The 10926-nt window shown below is 51.9% G+C and overlaps 1 protein-coding gene across 1 annotated transcript in view; it reads right to left on the bottom strand.

Moving 5' to 3' along the window:
* Positions 1-10926, bottom strand: part of LOC115082582 (potassium channel subfamily T member 2-like) — a gene marked incomplete at its 5' end in the record, with an annotated part of 39484 nt that overhangs the window by 5779 nt on the left and 22779 nt on the right.

Here is a 10926-nt window from a genome sequence, read left to right as displayed (position 1 = left end):
GGTTTCGTTTAAAAAGAAAACCCCTCAACGTTTCTGTAAACACAGACTATGCTGGATACACTTTTACCTGCACATCAAAGCCTGTCCAACAGTAAGAGAAACATTTTTTCAAAGCAAACAGATACCGTATCAGATGCTCTTATTGTTTGTATCATAGCATTGGTGTTACGTTTCCACTTTCAGCCACGTATCAGCAGACAAATCCCTGTTCCTGATGAAGACTGCTCTACAGCAAGCTCCACCTAAAAGGCTTCACACGGGTACCGCAAAACCAAGACATTCTTACTCGCCTTAATGTAAGATTTTATAGCCACCACATTGCAATGATAATTGGTGTCCGGTTTCATATTAACTTTTTTGTGTGAATATTTTGTTTGTGTATTCTTGAAATTGACTGCAATTAACCTATGTCTTCCATCTTGTATATATATATTTTTTTAATGTTTTATATATGTTTTCTTGCTTATACGGTAGTAGCTCCCGAGGCAGCTCTAAGGATAAGAGCGAAACTTGGCCAGAGTTGGGCCTACGTACTGTGATAAATAATCTTTTTTTTAACGATCTGTCTTCTTCTGGGTCACACCCGGGACCCATCGAGCCCCTCATCCCGTACATAAGAACATAAGAAGTGCCGGGTCACACCCAGGACCCATCGAGCCCCTCATCCCGTACATAAGAACATAAGAAGTGCCGTGCCGGGTCACACCCAGGACCCATCGAGCCCCTCATCCTGTACATAAGAACATAAGAAGTGCCGGGTCACACCCAGGACCCATCGAGCCCCTCATCCTGTGCATAAGAACAGAAGAAGTGTCAGCGGGTTTGACAGCCGACGCTCAATTTTGCCGGCGTTGATTCTCGAGCCCGCTGACAGCCACGGGCTCGGAAACCGGACGCCGGAAAAATTGAGCGTCCGGTTTTCGACCCGACAGCCGCAGGCCGACTTCAAATTTATTTTTTTTTTACCCTTCGGGACCTCCGACTTAATATCGCCCTGATGATATTAAGTCGGAGGGTGCACAGAAAAGCAGTTTTTACTGCTTTTCTGTGCACTTCCCCAGCGCCGGCAGAAATTAACACCGACCTTCGGGTTGGCGCTAATTTCTAAAAGTAAAATGTGTGGTTTGGCTGCAAATTTTACTTACTGAATCGCGCGGGAATACCTAATAGGGCCATCCACATGCATTTGCGTGTTGTGGGCGCTATTAGGTTCGGGGGGTTGGACGCACGTTTTCCGCCCCTTACTGAACAAGGGGTAAGGGAAAACGCGCGTCCGACGACAGGGTTAACAGTGCGTGCTGTCGGAGCGCACTGTACTGTATCGGCCCGATTGCGTTTGCTTTTTTTTTTTGACCGCCGCCCGCCTGGTAAGCCAAGGATTTCGGTGTTTTCTCCACAAGGGCTGAGAGGGTCCTTTCCTGGGTGGCATCTCCCCAGGACACAGCCCGGCGTCGTGAACCCGTAGCTGGGATCAGTTTTCTCCCTCCCCGCGTCGCTCTGCGCTTTTCCACATTAAACTTCTTCAGCCGTTCGGCTGCCTCTCCCCGCAGCGTCCCAGCCTCACAGAGGTCCCTCCGCAGTGCCTCGCCAGCCGCTGCTGTTTCAGCAACTCGGAATGGTTTGGCGTCGCCTGCAGATCCGCTCTCGCCTCTCTCTCGCCGTTCCCCCTTTTCCGGCTGATTTACGAATACGGCGCAGGTCCCGGCACCGATCCCCGGGGCGCCCCGCTGATGACCTTCTGTAAAATCCGCATTGCACTGCTCTGTACCCCGGCGTCTCGGGGTCTCGCCGCGCTATCCTCCTTCCACCGGGCCTCCGGGACGGCCCCCTACATCTCTACCCTCGTTCGTCCAGCGCCGGTCGCTTTTTTTAAACTCACCAGGCCTTATCTGCGTCCGCCTGCAGACATTTATTTTTTTCCACCTCGATTGCATTCGTATCTGCAACCTGCTTATCGGCAGAGGATACAGGCGCACGAGCCAATCAGATCCGAAACACCCCCCCCCCCCCCCCGGCGGACAGAGGAGAGCCATCCGGTTCTGCCAATCTAGCGCAGGCAGCGGAAACAGATAAACAGCAAATCTGCACGCAGGGGAGAGGCCGGTAGCAGAGATTTCGTGGGTGCACACCCAACGAGCAAACCAAAACCTATCAGCAAGAGGGCGCGGGCTCTGCCTTTCTCCCGTGCGTCACCACCCCCTGCTGCAAAGCCCTCACGGGAGCCCCCTCTCGCCCTCCTACCCCTCTGCGTCCAAACTCCGTCCGGTCCCATCGGCTTGAGGTTTCTCTTTTTTTTTTTTGCGCCTCGAAATGTTTTCGACCTGCTCCGAGCCGGATTCCATATTCTGCGTCCCACGGAGGACTCGTGTGGCCCCCCCCCCCCCCCCGTGGCCACGCGCAAGGCGCGTAAGTCCTCATCCACCCTGACCTGTCTGCTGTTTTTTTCCCACAGGCTTGACCTTCCCTCCCCCCGTGTGCTCGCCCGGCACCCTGACCTCGCTCGGACGCCGACGCCGGGTTCCAGCTGGGCTCTCTCCTTCCCTTCTCCCGGTGCAATCCCCCGGCGGATTTCTCTTCCCCCACCCCCTCCATCCCGTCATGGGTTCTGGTGCCTCTGGGTTGTGTCCAGGGACCTCTGCACAACCTTTCCCTTGGCTTTCAGTGCTGTCTTTAAGCTACTGAGGGCCAAGTCTACCTCTCTCTTCCAGGACCCTCTCCAAGAACATAAGAACAGGCCATACTGGGTCAGACTGAGGGTCCATCAAGCCCAGCATCCTGTTTCCAACAGAGGCCAAACCAGGCCACAAGAACCTGGCAATTACCCAAACACTAAGAAGATCCCATGCTACTGATGCAATTAATGGCAGTGGCTATTCCCTAAGTAAAATTGATTAATAGCCATTAATGGACTTCTCCTCCAAGAACTTAACCAAACCTTTTTTAAACCCAGCTACACTAACTGCACTAACCACATCCTCTGGCAACAAATTCCAGAGTTTAATTGTGCGTTGAGTGAAAAAGAACTTTCTCCGATTAGTCTTAAATGTGCTACTTGCTAACTTCATGGAGTGACCCCAATCACAGATCTCAGCACTGCTGCCTGGATCTCCCAAACTCTACTCCTTATTCCCCTCACCCTAAAATGCTTCTGTCCTCTTTTTTGTAATCACTGCGGGTGACACAACTATCCTCCCGGACTCCGTGGCCCATGACTCTGGGGTCCTCTGTGACTTCTCTCTCTCCCCATGAGCCCCCTAAAATCTGTTGTTCTTTACAATCTCTCCAAAATCCATCCTTCCCTTCCTCCCGAGCCCTAAACCACTCATCGCCTCCCGCTTAGACTGCTGCAGCCTGGCTCCTGAACCGTCTCGCCCCATCGAAGAGCCTGTCCGAAATCCAGCTGCGTGACCTACCGTATATCTACCCCTGACCCCCCTTCTGCATCCCCTTCCAGCTCCTCTTCCTCCCCTGTGAATACATTCCCTCCGCAGAGCCTCGTCACCTCTCCCCCATCCCCGTGTCCGGGACTCCGCGCTTTTCCACCACCTGAGCGCATGGGCGTCGTGATCCAAACCCGGCCTAAAAACTCGTTTCTAAGGCTGCTTTTGTCGCTTGAACCTGCGTTTTCTCCTGCAGGCGGGTCCTTCTGTTTTCTTATGCTCCCGGGGGCTCATTCTCTGCAGCTTTGCTTAATTAATCCTTCTGTAACCCACCTTGATTAGTTCTTTGCTATCAGGGCCTCACTCTTTCAACTTAAAGACTCCTGTATGTTGTGTTTTTTTTGTCTGCAAGCTTCAGTCTGTGTCTATCCTGTGTCTCTGCAGAGCAGTTGGCCCCTTCAGACCTGATCAGGCCATCGCCGCCCGGCCAGCAGCTCACATCAGCAAGAGAGTCACCAGCCACGGCTGTTTAACGTGGTAGGAGCTCCTTCCTGAGAAGAACAGGTGCAAACACGCTCGCCACGTCTTCCCAGCTCCGGCTGCCTGCACCGCGCTCCTGCTTTCTCCCTTCTGCGCGTGAATATAGAGAGGGAGCTGACCCGTAGCGACACGATCGTGCGCCCATCTCTTTTATTTTATCATTCAGAGAAGAAGAAACTGGTGGGGCTTTCAGTGCGTCCCTGTAACCTTGCCCTGTCCTCTCCACGTGCACAGCGCCTGCTCGATGGGGGCAGGTGTGCCCTGGGCTGGGAAACCGCCTTGTAGCGCTATATAAGAGCAAAACTAAACAATGTCAAGGAAACCCAAGCTAGAACTGTATACGCGAGGGGAGAGGGGCCAGACCGGAGCAGACAAGGATCTCCTACTGGGTTCAGCCAGATCAGCTCAGGGGCAAAGTCCCTGCTTGGGAGCCGGAACAGATGCAGTTTGAAAGCCTGAGATTTCCTCCCCCTCCACCCACTTCTAAAAATAGGTGAAAGCACTACAGATAGCAGACAAGAAGGGTGAACCACCCTCCACATGACCCAGCAGGTGGAGTGAGCTAGAACAGGGCGTATGGGGAAACACGAACAACCCATGGTGAATTAAATAAAATAAATGTATCTATCCTGGTATAACCCCCGACAAAAAAAAAAAAAATAGTATCAGAACGTAACCGGTGGTAGAATTCTGCACGTGGGATTGTGCCCAGGATAATCCGAGGACAAATAAACCCTAGAAGCCAACCCTGACAGGCTGAAGACCTCCCATATCTGAAACGACACAGACTTCACGGGCATAATGAGAACGGGAACGAAAGGAGCATAATACGTAAAAAACAGGGCAGATCAATGCCCCGCACCAGGAAAGGCCACCTCAGAATGAAACTTTACAGCGTCTGCCGTGATGAAAAGAGAGAAGACAGAATCTGAGAAGGTCACTGTGAGAGGGCAGAAGGTGAACACACCCAATCGCAAAAAAAAAAAAATCCCCTCTAAAAGATATGGAGCCAATGGCAGGCACATTCAGGGTATTTTTATGAAGATGGCTGATGGAGGCGCTTGGAATGGAGGTGAAGGGTAAGAGATTGAAAATTGATTGGGCACAGTGACCCCCAGCTCCAGCCCCAGGGCAAACGGGAACTCCCACGACCGATCGTCACCCAACTGCATAATTTTGGCAACAAACGGCACACAATGCTGGTGGCTTGGCCGCAAGGAGCACTGAACCTGCCTAGATCAAGAAGGAAACATCAAAAGGTAGATCAAGGCCATGCAATGGCTGATGGACAAAGGGCTTTTCCCATGCAATGTTGCACCCAGCACAGCTGAAGCCACTGAACAGCGAAAAGCCAACGGTGTTTGAGCCACTGGAAGAGGCAGGCAGATTACATAAAGAATCACTCTACGGCTTCCCACGTGATAGGAAAGCCAAGCAGCAGAATGACTGGCAAGGGACTGGGCACCAAGGATTTGGGATACAGGCGGGACGTCTCGCATGAGGTAGCCCGGGAATTGATCATTTTCTTTCTTCGCCCCATTCGTTTTCATCTGGGTGCCTGCGGGCTGCAGATTAACACGGAAGCATCCTGCTCCAACGTGCTCTGTGCCGAAGCACGGGCGGCCAGACAACGCAGCAGGGACGTGGACCCGGCCCTGAGAGGAAGGGGTAACTTCGGTCGTGCTGTGCCGGCGACTCGCTTCACAGTTTGTTTTGCGACCTCAGCTAGCCGTGTTGGCGACGCTGTACTCGTTATTTTATTTTTCGTGTACATGGCCCGAACCACTGAAAGCTTCTTGCTTGCATCTGGCAAAGGTGGTCCTGTTGGGAGGAGGTCTTCAGACCAGGGGTCTCCTGATACAGGACAGTGGGTTTACAGTCCTTATTGGACTTTTGAGACCACAGGAGTTGGGGGTGGGATGGATTGCTTAGAACTTGCTATTCTGAGCTCAGAAATGGTTTGAAAGTATTAAGGCGAGGCAGCTGGGATTTATTTCCGCGTCTATTTGGGGTTTCTGGAACAAGAACTTGATCAGGAAAAGACACGTCAAGTTCACTCATGAGCAACACTTCTTAGTGTTTGGGTAATTGCCAGGTTCTTGTGGCCTGGTTTGGCCTCCGTTGGAAACAGGATGCTGGGCTTGATGGATGCTTGACCTGACCCAGCAGGGCATCTTCTTATATTCTTAACAGACATGGGTGGAGGCAAGATGGCTAATCACAAGTTACGGATACGTTCCACGAATAAAATAGTCATTTCATCACCAGTCAAGAGAACGAGGAGGTGATTTTCAAAGATTTATTTGGGGGGGTTTGCATGCATAAAGAGGTGAATTGTAAGACCCGTGCGTGCAATCGCCGGCTCATGCACGTGGATACCTGCGCGCACGCATATGTGCACCTTATAAAATTGGCTGTACACGCGAACGTGTGTGCACGGCTTCATATTAAGGTGTGCACGTGCGTGCAAATGCCGCCTCAATCGCGTAAGTGTGGGTGTGGGGGGATTTTAGTAGCTACGCGCCCCGACGCAATTACCTGTTTCCCCAGTTTGTTCCCAGTTCACCCTGGTAAAGGAGAGGACTTCCTAAACCCCCCTAGCTAACTTGCCTCACCTTTTACCCTACTAGCACCGAGCCTTAAAACCCCGCTGCGTAGCCTCATTTTGTAAACTGTATTACCTGCACGCCATCCATAGCACACGCATACTTGCGCGGCGCCTGCCGGCCCGAGTCACGCGCACATCTCCCCCGGCCTCGGCGCACGTAGGGCTTTTAAAATCCACCAGAAAATTAGCAAGTGGCACACGTGTACGCTCATTTACATGCCTCAAGGGTACGCGTGCTCTTATTAGGGACGCGCGTTCGTTTGAAATGACATTCTCTGCGGTGTTTTCAAAATGAAACAATAGGAAAAAGAAAACACGAAATTTCGTGTTTTTCCTTCTTTCGTTTTTAGTGCACGCTATCGTGACCAGTGTACGTCGTTTGTGAAAACTAAAAAAATTGGGAAAAACCTAAGCCCCCAGACGAAGCGACAGGAAACGTATTGGCCTGCCCAACCCTAGCATTTACAGTATCCTGCATAAACATCAATGGGGGGGGGGGGAAGGGGGTAGTTTAGGGATCTCCTGGAGCAGGGGTCAGAAGGACAGGCACAGGTTGCTATTTTGTAAGTGGTACATGCACACTCATTACCAAACCTATCTGTGCACTTTGATGCCTGCTAGGGCACTTGCACAGCTGACATCCAACTTCTCTGCTGTCTGCAGATTTTGGGAGGTAGGTCTGGGCGTCCTGGCGATTCCAGATACGCATGCAAGATAGGATTCTTCAAGCAGGGACATGCGCACATGCTTTAAAAACTGCCTGCCCAATTTCCAAATTCTCCAGGAAATACCTCCAACCCAGAAAGAATAAGACAAATTAGAGAAAGCACCTTGGCCTCCTTTAAACTCGGTGGTGCAAGTATTTTAATTCACAGATCCCTCCCCTCTGGAGATAAAGCAGGTCCTGTTAAGCTCCTTAGGGTTGAACTGGGAAGGCATCACCTTGGCGAGGTGAATCGCAACGAGTTTTACGAGGGATTCTTGTTTTCTGCACTGATTGAGCAGGGCACAAGTTCGATAATTATAGGTGGAGAGCGGAATGCACGCTTAAGTGCTGGGTCAGACAGAACTAATTCCTTAAACTGACAGCTCATCCCTCCATGAAATCCGTAAGGCAGTTAAGATGAAAGATGAATGGAATGAGTGGAACCCTAATTACATGGCACAGGGCATAGGGTAGAATAGATGTTTTCTTTCTTTTTTTGTCTTTCCCTTGCATACTGCGGTGCCGATGACTAAGCTGAATGACTGGGATATATGAAACGAATCGTATCATCTCTGATCGTCACCCTGCCGGAATGGTCTGGAGTTGCACAAGTCTGAAGGAATGAAGGATCTCTGGGGACTTCGCTACTTAAATTATTTTTTTTTCTCCCACCTTACTTATTTTATTTACTTATTCACTGGGATGTCTTAAGGATAAGGACTTTGGTAAAGTGGTTACAGGAGCTTCAGGCAAGTTAGCGGAACATCGTCCGGCAGAGTCAGGTGGGAGACAGCGGAAGCAGTTGTTAAGAGGCAAAATAATATATATTTTGTTTCATACGTCTTTATCTAAAGATGCCCCAGTTACAGAAAGCATCAGGGGGTATGAATATTGTATAAAAAGCAGCAACATCTCAAGCACAAGTGGGGGGAGCTGGCAGTCTTTGTAGTAAAGTTTCCCAGTGACAATCATGAAATAACCAGTGTAAGAAGTATTGTGGATGATGTTCCAAAGGTTTGTCTCTCCCTTAAGGACGCAGTTCCGCCGACTCAGTGCGGTAAAGCTAGTAAAAAAAAAAAAATAACGAATAGCTATAAGTTCAGTGCAGCAATCAGAGCATCGATTTCCTTAGCAAAGCAATATGATAAACAAGATACGTTATAAAAAAAAATAAAAATGCAAAATGCTGAAACAGGAAACAGCTGATGGAAGGGAGGAAAGAGCCGGAGAGCGAACATAAGGAGGGCTAAACCCGCGCGCTTCCCACAGGCCTTTGCTTCTCATGCGCGTTCGTCTAGACTAGACAGCAAGCTCCAGGAAGCCAGGACCGTCTCTCGCATGGGACTGTACAGCGCCGCAGTGGCAGAGCGATGGTGAAGCCCCTATCAAAGGGACTAACTAACCGAGAAAGTTTAGAAAAAAGTGCAGGCTGACAAAAAAATGTTAGGAACGCGGGCTGACGGTCGGCTCACCGCTTGCCCGGATCACTATAACCAGCCGAGGTCAGAGACAGAACCGGCAACGTGAAACGTCTCCCCGCAGAGATTATATTAGCCATTTCCAGTGCTTCCACACACCCTCGCGTGAGGCGACGGAAACGGAGATATCGCTGTTTCTGGATTGCTTGGGGTAACGGAAGGAGCGGGGGGGGGGGGGGGGCCCTTGGAGCACCCGTCACTGAACCAGAAGTAGCCGAGGCAATTCGATCACTCAACACCGGGGAGGACTCCAGGTCCTGATGGCTTTCATCATGGCTTCGAGTCGCAAAACGCCTCTCAGCACCACCACCCCCTAAACGCCCACTCAGGGTTAACCCTGTGGCCACTCGGGAGGGTCCTGCCAAGCACTGCCCAGGCCCGCCTGCACCGGCGTACGTGCCCCAACCCCTGGCAACCAGCTGGGTTTCCGCTTGCTTCGTGGCAACTGAGACCCCCCACACACACACAACCAAGGATCACTCAAGTCAAACAGATGGATCCGACCTACGAAACGAATTCGTGACCTTCAAGTATCTCAAAAGAGCCCCTTCTTACATCTAGGAACATGGAAGCTTCCTGTGACTGCACCATGGAGCAGCCCTGCGATCTCCTTCAGCCCAGGGAGGTCCCGGTTCATCTCAGAAGGGGAGGGGAGAGGAAAGGAAAAGAAGGAGTCAGCCCCACTGTCATTCAGACACCCCCCCCCCTCCTCTAAATCAGGGTCCAAGACTCAGCCCTACTCTTCCAGGAGGATAGCCCCCAAAATCAGGGGCCCGACACACCCGGGAGAAATTTCAGCACCAAAATGTGCGACCGCAGGTCAGACGCCCCTGCCATCTGTTGGAGACCCTGAATGCTGGGAGACTGTGGCGGCGTAGTAGCTTATTTACCGAGTGAAGCTTCTGCTCTCTGTCTCCATCTACTGGCAGGGGGAGAAAAAACCATCTGTCTGGACCAGTCTGGTGGACAATCAGGGGGAAAATAAAATTGATTGAAACCGATATGCACCGCCAACCTCTCTGCTCAGATGGGTTTAACCAGATCAAAACTGGCAGATTTGTTTCAGAAAAGTCCCTGTACTCTCTCCAGTCACATGCTTATAACACTGTGAGAGCGAACAGCGTGGTTTGTAGGGGGACAAAACGCGTGCCGTGCATCAGTTGCACCTCGTTCCAACGTCCCGGGGACTGTGGAGGCTCAGCCAGGCCGACGGGCTTACTGCGGGCGCCCGAGTACAGATAAACAGCAAGGGTGGAGCGAGTTAAGTGCAGGGGTGCAGTTTGGCACAATATCCTGGAAAACTACAGGCAGGGTGGAGAGAAAAAGAAAAAAACAACCCCTCAGCAGGGCAGGACTCAGAGAAAGCTTTGGAGTGCACGGTGGGGGGGGGGGGGGGGGGGGGGGGGGCGGACGCTTAGATGAGTTCCTGATGGGAACCCCCCATGCAACGGATTCCCCACGCGGACGGATCGCGCCGAATCCTGGGCTCGAGAACCCAGGCGACCCTCTCTGTGGACGTTCAGGCTGGTACAGGTGCTGGGCCAGCCGGGGCTGGTTCTCGCTCGCCCTCTCTCCGCTCCGACGCGGCCTCACCATCAGGGCCAAGCAGGAGAAATCTCTATCCAGGACCAGCGCCGTGGTTTCCGCCTGCCGCAGAGGCCCCCCCGCAGCTCGCCTGGAATTTTCCTGCTGTCGTTAAACCGGTGGAGCGAGGCAAGGAGGCGGCAGCAGAGGTGGGGGGGGGGGGGGAAGGTCACACCGTCTGAGCAAAGCCAGCTTCAACGGAGCTCTAGGGTCACGAGGGTCATCAGCACCCCTGGTGCTAACAGGAGAGAGAGAGCAGAGGTCCCGGAGAAGGGCGATTATGAGACCGCAAAAAAAACCCCGCAACTCGCCCAGCGGGCGTGGACGACGAGCCACGCGGCTCGGCCACCGAGTTCAGTTCACGCAAACGCACGGGTGTAATTTGACGAGCTTTCGAGAGCTTGGGGGTCTCAAATCTTAAAACCCCGATCGTCCCACCTACAGCCTCGCTGAATTTTAACCCATCTGCTTCACAAATGAAATTCCCAAAATCTCTTTTAGCCCCGTCGTCTGTCTTGATTACATTGTAAGCTCTACGGAGAAGGGACCTCCACTTTTCTGTAAACGTACAGCGATGCATAAAGATTCCAGTGTGCTCTGAACTCATGAGAAAGACAAAAACAAGGTCAC

The sequence above is a fragment of the Rhinatrema bivittatum genome, unplaced genomic scaffold (genome assembly GCF_901001135.1).
Source record: "Rhinatrema bivittatum unplaced genomic scaffold, aRhiBiv1.1, whole genome shotgun sequence".
Classification (NCBI taxonomy): domain Eukaryota; kingdom Metazoa; phylum Chordata; class Amphibia; order Gymnophiona; family Rhinatrematidae; genus Rhinatrema; species Rhinatrema bivittatum.
This window is presented reverse-complemented; position numbering and strand designations above follow the sequence as displayed.